At 39.5% G+C, this 7,500-nt stretch overlaps 1 long non-coding RNA gene across 3 annotated transcripts in view; it reads left to right on the forward strand.

Annotated features, from left to right (window-relative positions):
- The first annotated feature begins 1,802 nt into the window (after window positions 1-1,802).
- Window positions 1,803-7,500, forward strand: part of LOC124951735 — a 6,652-nt gene continuing 954 nt past the window's right edge. For 2 of the 3 annotated variants that reach the window (XR_007101693.1, XR_007101692.1), the window contains exons 1-7: window positions 1,803-2,163; window positions 2,450-2,538; window positions 2,618-2,822; window positions 3,909-4,582; window positions 5,114-5,413; window positions 5,490-6,005; window positions 6,104-6,340. This is a non-coding gene — a long non-coding RNA (uncharacterized LOC124951735). The remainder of the gene's footprint in view (window positions 2,164-2,449; window positions 2,539-2,617; window positions 2,823-3,908; window positions 4,583-5,113; window positions 5,414-5,489; window positions 6,006-6,103; window positions 6,341-7,500) is intronic. The other variant, XR_007101694.1, reaches the window with a different exon arrangement.

Raw genomic sequence — 7,500 nt, forward strand, 5'->3', positions numbered from 1 at the left:
AATCGTCGCTAGTTTCTATATATATATATATAAACATACATATATACATATATATATATATATATATATATATAAAAAGAGAGAGAGAGAGAGAGAGAATCGTTGGTGCGTTCTCGAAAAAGCGCCCCCTAGGAGTCGCGCGAGAATATAGACGCGACAAAAAGTCTCCCCCTATGTCGACTCTCGAGACTCTCGGTGGTCGTCCTAAAACCGAACCCCCTAAAAAGAGAATATCTTTCTCTTTCTCTCTCTCTCTCTCTCTCTCTCTCTCTCTCTTTCTCTCTCTCTCTCTCTCTCTCTCTTTTTCTCCTATTCTCTTATTCTCTCTCAACCCTTTCTGCTTTCCAGCCTGGTTGCTTGCTTTCTGCATGCTACTACTGCTACTGCTGCTGCTACTGCTGCTACTATTGCTGCTATTGCTGCTGCTTTACCGACGCTACTAAGGGATGAAATGTATACGAGAGAAAGAGAGATATATATATATATATAGAGAGAGAGAGAGAGAGAGAGGGATACTAAAGGAAATCATCCCTTCAGAGAGAATAATTCTCTCTACTTGACCATCTTGTCTCCTTCGAAAGTGCACATACACATCGGCAAAATTTATTCTCAAGTATAAAAAAAAAAAAAAAGGATAAAACATTGGACGTAAGAATCCCTATCATTTCGCGAATTACTATTGAATGGTATTAATTAACAAAATAAGCACAAACAAAAAAAAAGCAAAAAGTAATATCTTGCTTTCCCTATATCAAATTAATTTCTTAAAGTTTATAATGTTGGTATTTCTCTTTTTTGTTTCTTTTTTTTTTGCGTCTTTCCTTCAATCTTTCCCTTTCTTTTTTTCTTTACCTTTCTCTTTCTATTTCCTCAAAGCAATATCTTTAAATGAAAACACGAATACGATATCGATAGAAAACGATGAGTCAATTAATCATCGCGAGTGCGGAGGGTCGTACAATTTATCAAGTACGTTGTGTTAAATAGAGAGAGTGAGAGAAAGGGGGAGAGTTTGAAAAAGAGAGAGAGAGAGAGAGAGAGAGACCAACACACGCGAATAAAAGAATTCTTAGCTAACGAGCCATGTCGCGCATGGGGGAAGGTGGTACGCCCTCGCAATGTACACACTCCTGACCCTGATATGCGTATGATAAGGTCAACCAACAAAGAGAGAGAGAGAGAAAGAGAGAGAGAGCGATAGGGTGAGATCGTAAATATCGTACCTGTACAAGAATATACATATGTACGTCTAACGTACGATAAAATCTAGTTATGTGTTAAACGTGCCTATATTTATCAAGAAAAATAAATTAAAAGAAAAAAAAAAGAAAAAAAAAAAAAAAAAAAAAAAAAAAAGAAAAAACCAAGATATTTTATATTGATTAATAAATAAATATAATTAAAATAAATATAAATATATATATATGTATATATATATATACATAATTAATACAAATATAATTAATATAAATAAATATCTATATATATAAAATATATATATTACATAAAACATAAAACATAATATATATATATATATAAATATATATACATATTTGGATAGAAGTATTGTTGAAACGAACAAATATGATAAACAGTTAATGTAATTAGGCTGACTCGTGCCATAACATACTCCTTTTCTATAGCAGATTTTAAAAGCATTAACATTCTCTCTCTCTCTCTCTCTCTCTCTCTCTCATTCACTCGTTCACTCGCTCATGTGTGCGAAGAGAGACACGCGACTAACGTAACTGCGTACAAGGTATTACGTAAGGAACAGGTAGCTGCTGCGTAATAGGCTAACGCGAAGGACTCTTTTTTTCTGTCCCTAACAATCGCCTTCTGATTCTTATGTTTCACGCTGATATCACGATTATAATGAAGCATGAAACGTTGTTATTGAACGAGATAGAAAATAAAAAAGAAATCGGAATAAATAAATCGTCCAGTGTGATAAGAAAAAAGAAAAAATTATCGGATAGAGATGAGGGAATAAAAACCGAATTATTGAACTCCGATCGATTAGCATTAAGTGTGATCGTTATACGAATTCGATTACATTCGTAATTAAATTATTTACGAATAATTTAATTTCAATCGTGTGGTATACCCATACTGAAATTAGATAACACAAACTCACGATATAAAGGAGACGTATGTAGGTAGGTATGTATGTATTTCGTAACACGTTACGACGCAAGTATATTTTACATAACGCAGACGTAATTGCTGATTTATTAACCAACTAATTGAACAAAAAAAATAATAATTTTAATTTATGTCCTAACGAAATAGTAAATTCGTAAATTCATTGTTCCACTATCATTGTATCAAAATTATAACATTCATTTTTATTATATATATATTCTCTTCTTATATAAATAAATGACATGTATACGTACATACAATACATATACACAGATTTAAGCAAGTCTTCTTCCTATTTACTCAGGTAGAGAAACGACCTTGAGTTAACGGGTTAAGGACGACTTCAGCTAAATGGGCCATTGGCTGCTTCGACGATCAACGTCCATCTCAAAGGTAGAGAGTATTCGAAGGTCGTAAAGGAGGGTTGAGTAAAGTACTAAAGAAAATATCTTTCGAATGGAGTACATTTTAGGAGGCAGCTGTCAGTGGAAAAAAAGAAAAAAAAAAGAAAGGAAAGGAAAAAGACAAAAAGTTCCCAACGAGTTAGTTCAATCCCATGGACGAAAGAATTTTCAGGGTTTCCATTGATATAAAGGATTATGTTTCGAAGGACAAGACTTTCACCTTTAAACTTACCTGGGTTTTAAACTTTAAAAATAATCTAACTCAAAGCACAGGTAAACACATTTATTTTCTGATAAATTTCGGAGTTTAGGTATATGATATATGCTCTCATTTACTAGTTATTTATCAGCACCTATCAGAATCTACCAAGACCTCAGATTTATGGTATATACTTATTAAGACTTTTCAGGATCTATCAGGAGCTATTAGTACTTATTAAATTTTTTATGATAATCTCAATCTCGTAATCTCAATAAAATTTTCGAACATTACCTTTCTCATTTTTATTCATTCTTCAGAATAATTCAATCTCAATTTCGACGATATAAAAACATAAACATAAGAAATATAAAAAAAAATTTACTTATAAAAAAACAAACGAAAGAAAAACAGGAAAATATAAAAAATTTTTACTCTGGTTAATTCTAATTGGAATGAATTTCTCGTTACTGTAACTATATCTTCATTACGATAACATTATCGGACGATATCGAATGATAAAATCATTGTAGAAACATATTCGATAAATAATAGAAACATTGATTTATTACTATGTACCGCGGAAAGAATCAACTTTACATATTATGCATCGCTCATTGTATAATATAATATCTCACTGTGAAAATCTATGGAAGTTGATTCGTTCAGAAGTATATAAAATCTTTGACGAAATCAACTACTCTGATAATAATATTCCAAAAAAAGAAAAAAAAAAGAAAAAAAAAATACAGATACAAATGATTCGCGTTTTGAAATTATATAAAGCGAGTGAAAATATAATCGTAGATATCGAAATATCGAGTAATCGTAGATATATGAGTTTAAATTGATAAAAAATGAAAGAGAAAGGCAAAGAGAGAAAGAGAAAGAGAAGAAAAGATAGAGAGAGAGAAAGATATATATATATATATATATATATATATATATATATATATATATAGAGAGAGAGAGAGAGAGAGAGAGAGAGAGAGAGAAAGTCAATAAAAATCACGCGTCTTTTTTCAAAATGTTTTTCGTGTAAATATAGACGCATGTAAGTACGTAAGCCCGCAAAAAGTTAAGATAATTAACAGTTCAAAAGTCCACGTATTTTGTTTCGACGTACAAAATGTAGTAAGTTTTTCCCGCGCCCATTTCAGGACAAGTGCGATCGTGCGAATTCGAGAACGAAGGAGTCACAGTGCAAATACCACATTGAGATTCAATTCTCGCGGGAAGATCATTAACGTAATAGCGAAATCAACGACGGATTTATCTTAATCTTGTTTGTGGTTGGTCACTCACGTACGCTGACAAGACGACAGGATTCTCTATGGCGATGTAATGTGCGGAAAGCGTGTTTTTTCAAAAGCAAAAAGAACAAAGTCGAAATTGTCAAGGGGAAAGAGAGGGGAAGAGAGGGAAAGAGAGAGAGAGAGAGAGAGAGAGAAAGAGCGCAAAGAATCGAACGAATAAAAAGCAAAAAAACTCTTGCTGGTCGTCGTACAACGAGGAAAGGATAAAAATCGTAAAGGTTTTTCGCGCGCAGAACGAGCGAAGACACGTGATGTCGGTGACAGAGGAAGAGGAGGAGGAGGAGGAGGTGTAGTGGCATGATAGTGCGGAGGTGAGGTGGGTGACGAAAAAGGCGAGTAAATGTGCCGGATACTCTCATCCATACGTGTTGGTCGACATTCAACAAGTGACTGACACTGATGTCGCCCGAACGATATCCTACGTCCTTTGCCCTGCAAGGGTGGAAGTGGGATGCAGTAGGGGGTAGCATTATTGCCGGCACCGGCCGAGTCCGAGTATCGGAAAGCTTCTGTGGCATGTAAATACATATCTCAATTTCGCTGGAAGAGAAAGTTTTTCTTCCGAAATTTGCGAAGCTTTCGTGTAATCTTACGCACGATGCCTTTTTATATTTTTCGTCTTTCTTAATTATTCGACTGTATTTATCTTGAAATAAATAACTTCGAGATAAATAAGAAAAGAATATTAAACTTCGAAAGTATCAACGTTTTTTCTTTATATTTTCGCTTAAAACAAAATTCCCTATTGACAAAAAAAAAAAAAGAAAAAAGAAAGAAAAGAAAAAAAACGGGAAGACCTAACCTCGAATTGCGAACGACGTTTGACTCGCGCGCGCCATCTCGTAGAATGACGCCGTTTCCGTGCGGTTTTTGCAGAACCGAACTTTCTCCTCAACCCTTCGCAAATGGTTTCAGGATCGAAAATATTGAGGGAAAAATCGAGGCAGTTCGAAGGAAAATGAGATCTTTCTCTTTCTTTCTTTCTTTCTTTCTCTCTCTCTTTCTCTCTCTCTCTCTCTCTCTGATTCTATCTTTTTCTTTTATGAAAGAAAGGAAAAAAGAGAAAGAGAACGTTCTCCGTGAGAAGGCATAAGCGCGTAAATATCAGCGCGGACGAAGAGCCATGGAGCGTAGGAATGGAAAGAAGGAACGAACAGACCGGTCTTGCTGTCTGCTCTTTCTTTCTATCTCTCTCTTTTTCTTTCGTCTCCATATGCTCTTCCCTCGCGTTCTTGAAGCAAAAGAAAAAGATGGAGTCGAAGAAGTCTAACGCAACGAAGAGCAAGAAAGAAAGAAAGAAAGAAAGAAAGAAAGAAAGAAAGAAAGAAAGAAGGAAAGAAAGAAAGAAGGTAAGAAAGATAGGAGAGGGCTGAGAAGGGGCCGTCATAATTCCTTGAATTGAACGGCGGTTTATTCTCCACCAAGGTTACCGACGAGGAGGATGGACAGAGGCAGGCGAGCAGCAGGCAGGCAGGCAGGCAGGCAGGCAAGAGAGTTGGCAGGCACAGGTAGGCAAGCAGGCAACAAGCAAGCAGGCAGGCAAGCCGGCCGGCAAACAGACAGGCAGGCAGGCAGCAGGTAGGCAAACAGGCAGGAAGGCAGGAAAACAGGCAGGCAGGCAGGCAGGCAAGCTGGCTGGTTGATGGAGAGGCGCCGACGAAGAGAGGGAGTAAGAGAGATGAAAGAGGAGGAGGAGGAGGAGGAGGATGAAAGGTGGACGAGGGAGGAGAAAGGCGAGGGGATCGATAGAACGACAAGGACGGCGTATGCGTATATAGTTATACACATAGCATGCTACGGCAGCATCGGCTGTCGTCGAATGACGGAAAGGGGGTGGGGAGAAAGAGGGGAGGCCTGCGAGCGTTTCGAGGCGTCCCTGGATGGCGGCACCACCGTCGACCCCAACGCACGGATAGATGCGATGAGGCCTGCGCCGTTTGTGTAGGTGTTTAAGATTACTAGTGGTAGTAAGTAATAGTAGTAGTGTAGAGTAGCGGGATGGCTAGGTAGTGGTAGTATATGTAGAATCATTGGCACAGCGGCAGCAATACTGACTGGGTGGGGATAACGTCAGACTGACGGACTCGTGGGAAAGAGAGAGGAGAGGAAGCGAGTGAGTGAGCGAACGAGCGAACGACAAAGAGAGAGAGAGGAGAGAAAGAGAGAGAGCGACATGGGCGCGCGCGCGAGGCTCGACGAGGAAGGAGATTGGTCGAGGCGGTGGCGACGATGCGACTGCCTCGAAGGTGGGAGAAGGCTGGCGCGATCGGATCGCGGTGAGTATGAGAGAGAGAGAGAGAGAGAGAGCGACGGAGAGAGAGAAAGAGAGATAGAAAGAGATAGAGAGAGAGAGAGAGAGAGAGAGAGAGAGAGAGACAAACCGAGAAAGGGCGAGAGAGGTAGAGAGCAAGCAAGAGAGAGCGTGGAGAGAGATGGCGAGGGATGGTGCGAGGGCAGGAGGGAGAGAGCCGACTTTATGCAGCTGCGGGACGATAACAACGATGGGCTACAGGACCGCCGCTATAGCTGGGGAAATGCCAAATGGGCTACAGGACCGTGCCGGCCTAGCTGTACGTACGTTCGCTCGCTCGTAGTGGCATGGCGGACGGGCGGCAGAGAGAAGCAGGCAGGAAAGGCGGGAAGGAGAGAGGGATTTCAAGCGGTCGTCTCTTCTCGTCTGCCTCTGCCTCTGCTCTCTACTACGCTCTGCTCTGCTCCGCTCTGCGCTCTCTTAGAGACGACGTGTATACCTACCCACGTATACTCCTCTACCTATACCACCCGTCTATCTATCTTTCTCTCGTTCTCTCTCTCTCTCTCTCTCTCTCTCACTCGCTCTCTCTCTTCTTCTCTGTCTCTCTTATTCGCTCTTTGCTGCCACTACGTACTTTTCCTCTCTTCTACCATCTTTGCCTCTTCTTCCTCTTTGGTTCTTCTTCTTCTCTTTCTTCCTTCTTCTTCTTCTTCTTCTTCTTCTTCTTCTTCTTCTATTACGACTACTACTACTACTATCACTACTAAACTAATACTACTACTACTATACTACTACTGCTGCTGCTGCTGTTGCTGCCGCTACTTCTGCTTCTGCTGTTTTTCTCTTTTACTCTTCTCTTTATCTTCCTTCATAGCTCCTCGCGTACTTTTCTCTCAAACATTTTCCGCGACCGGTGCTCGACTCGCACGTCTTCCACGATGACGTTCCTAGTCCTTCGCGAACTTTGCCCCTTCCCCTCTCTCCTCCCATACCCCACCCAATCCCCTACCCATCAAGGAGAAGCGCGTCCGACGTACTCTTTCAAAAATCGACGCGTCCTCCATTATCCGATTTTTCTTTGATAAACACAAGAAGAACACTGAGACTTTCGACTTCGGAATAAATGATCCGATCCGATCCGATCCGATTTCGAACCCTTTTGATAATATACGATGAAGAATT

The sequence above is a fragment of the Vespa velutina genome, chromosome 9 (assembly GCF_912470025.1).
Source record: "Vespa velutina chromosome 9, iVesVel2.1, whole genome shotgun sequence".
NCBI classification, from domain to species: domain Eukaryota; kingdom Metazoa; phylum Arthropoda; class Insecta; order Hymenoptera; family Vespidae; genus Vespa; species Vespa velutina.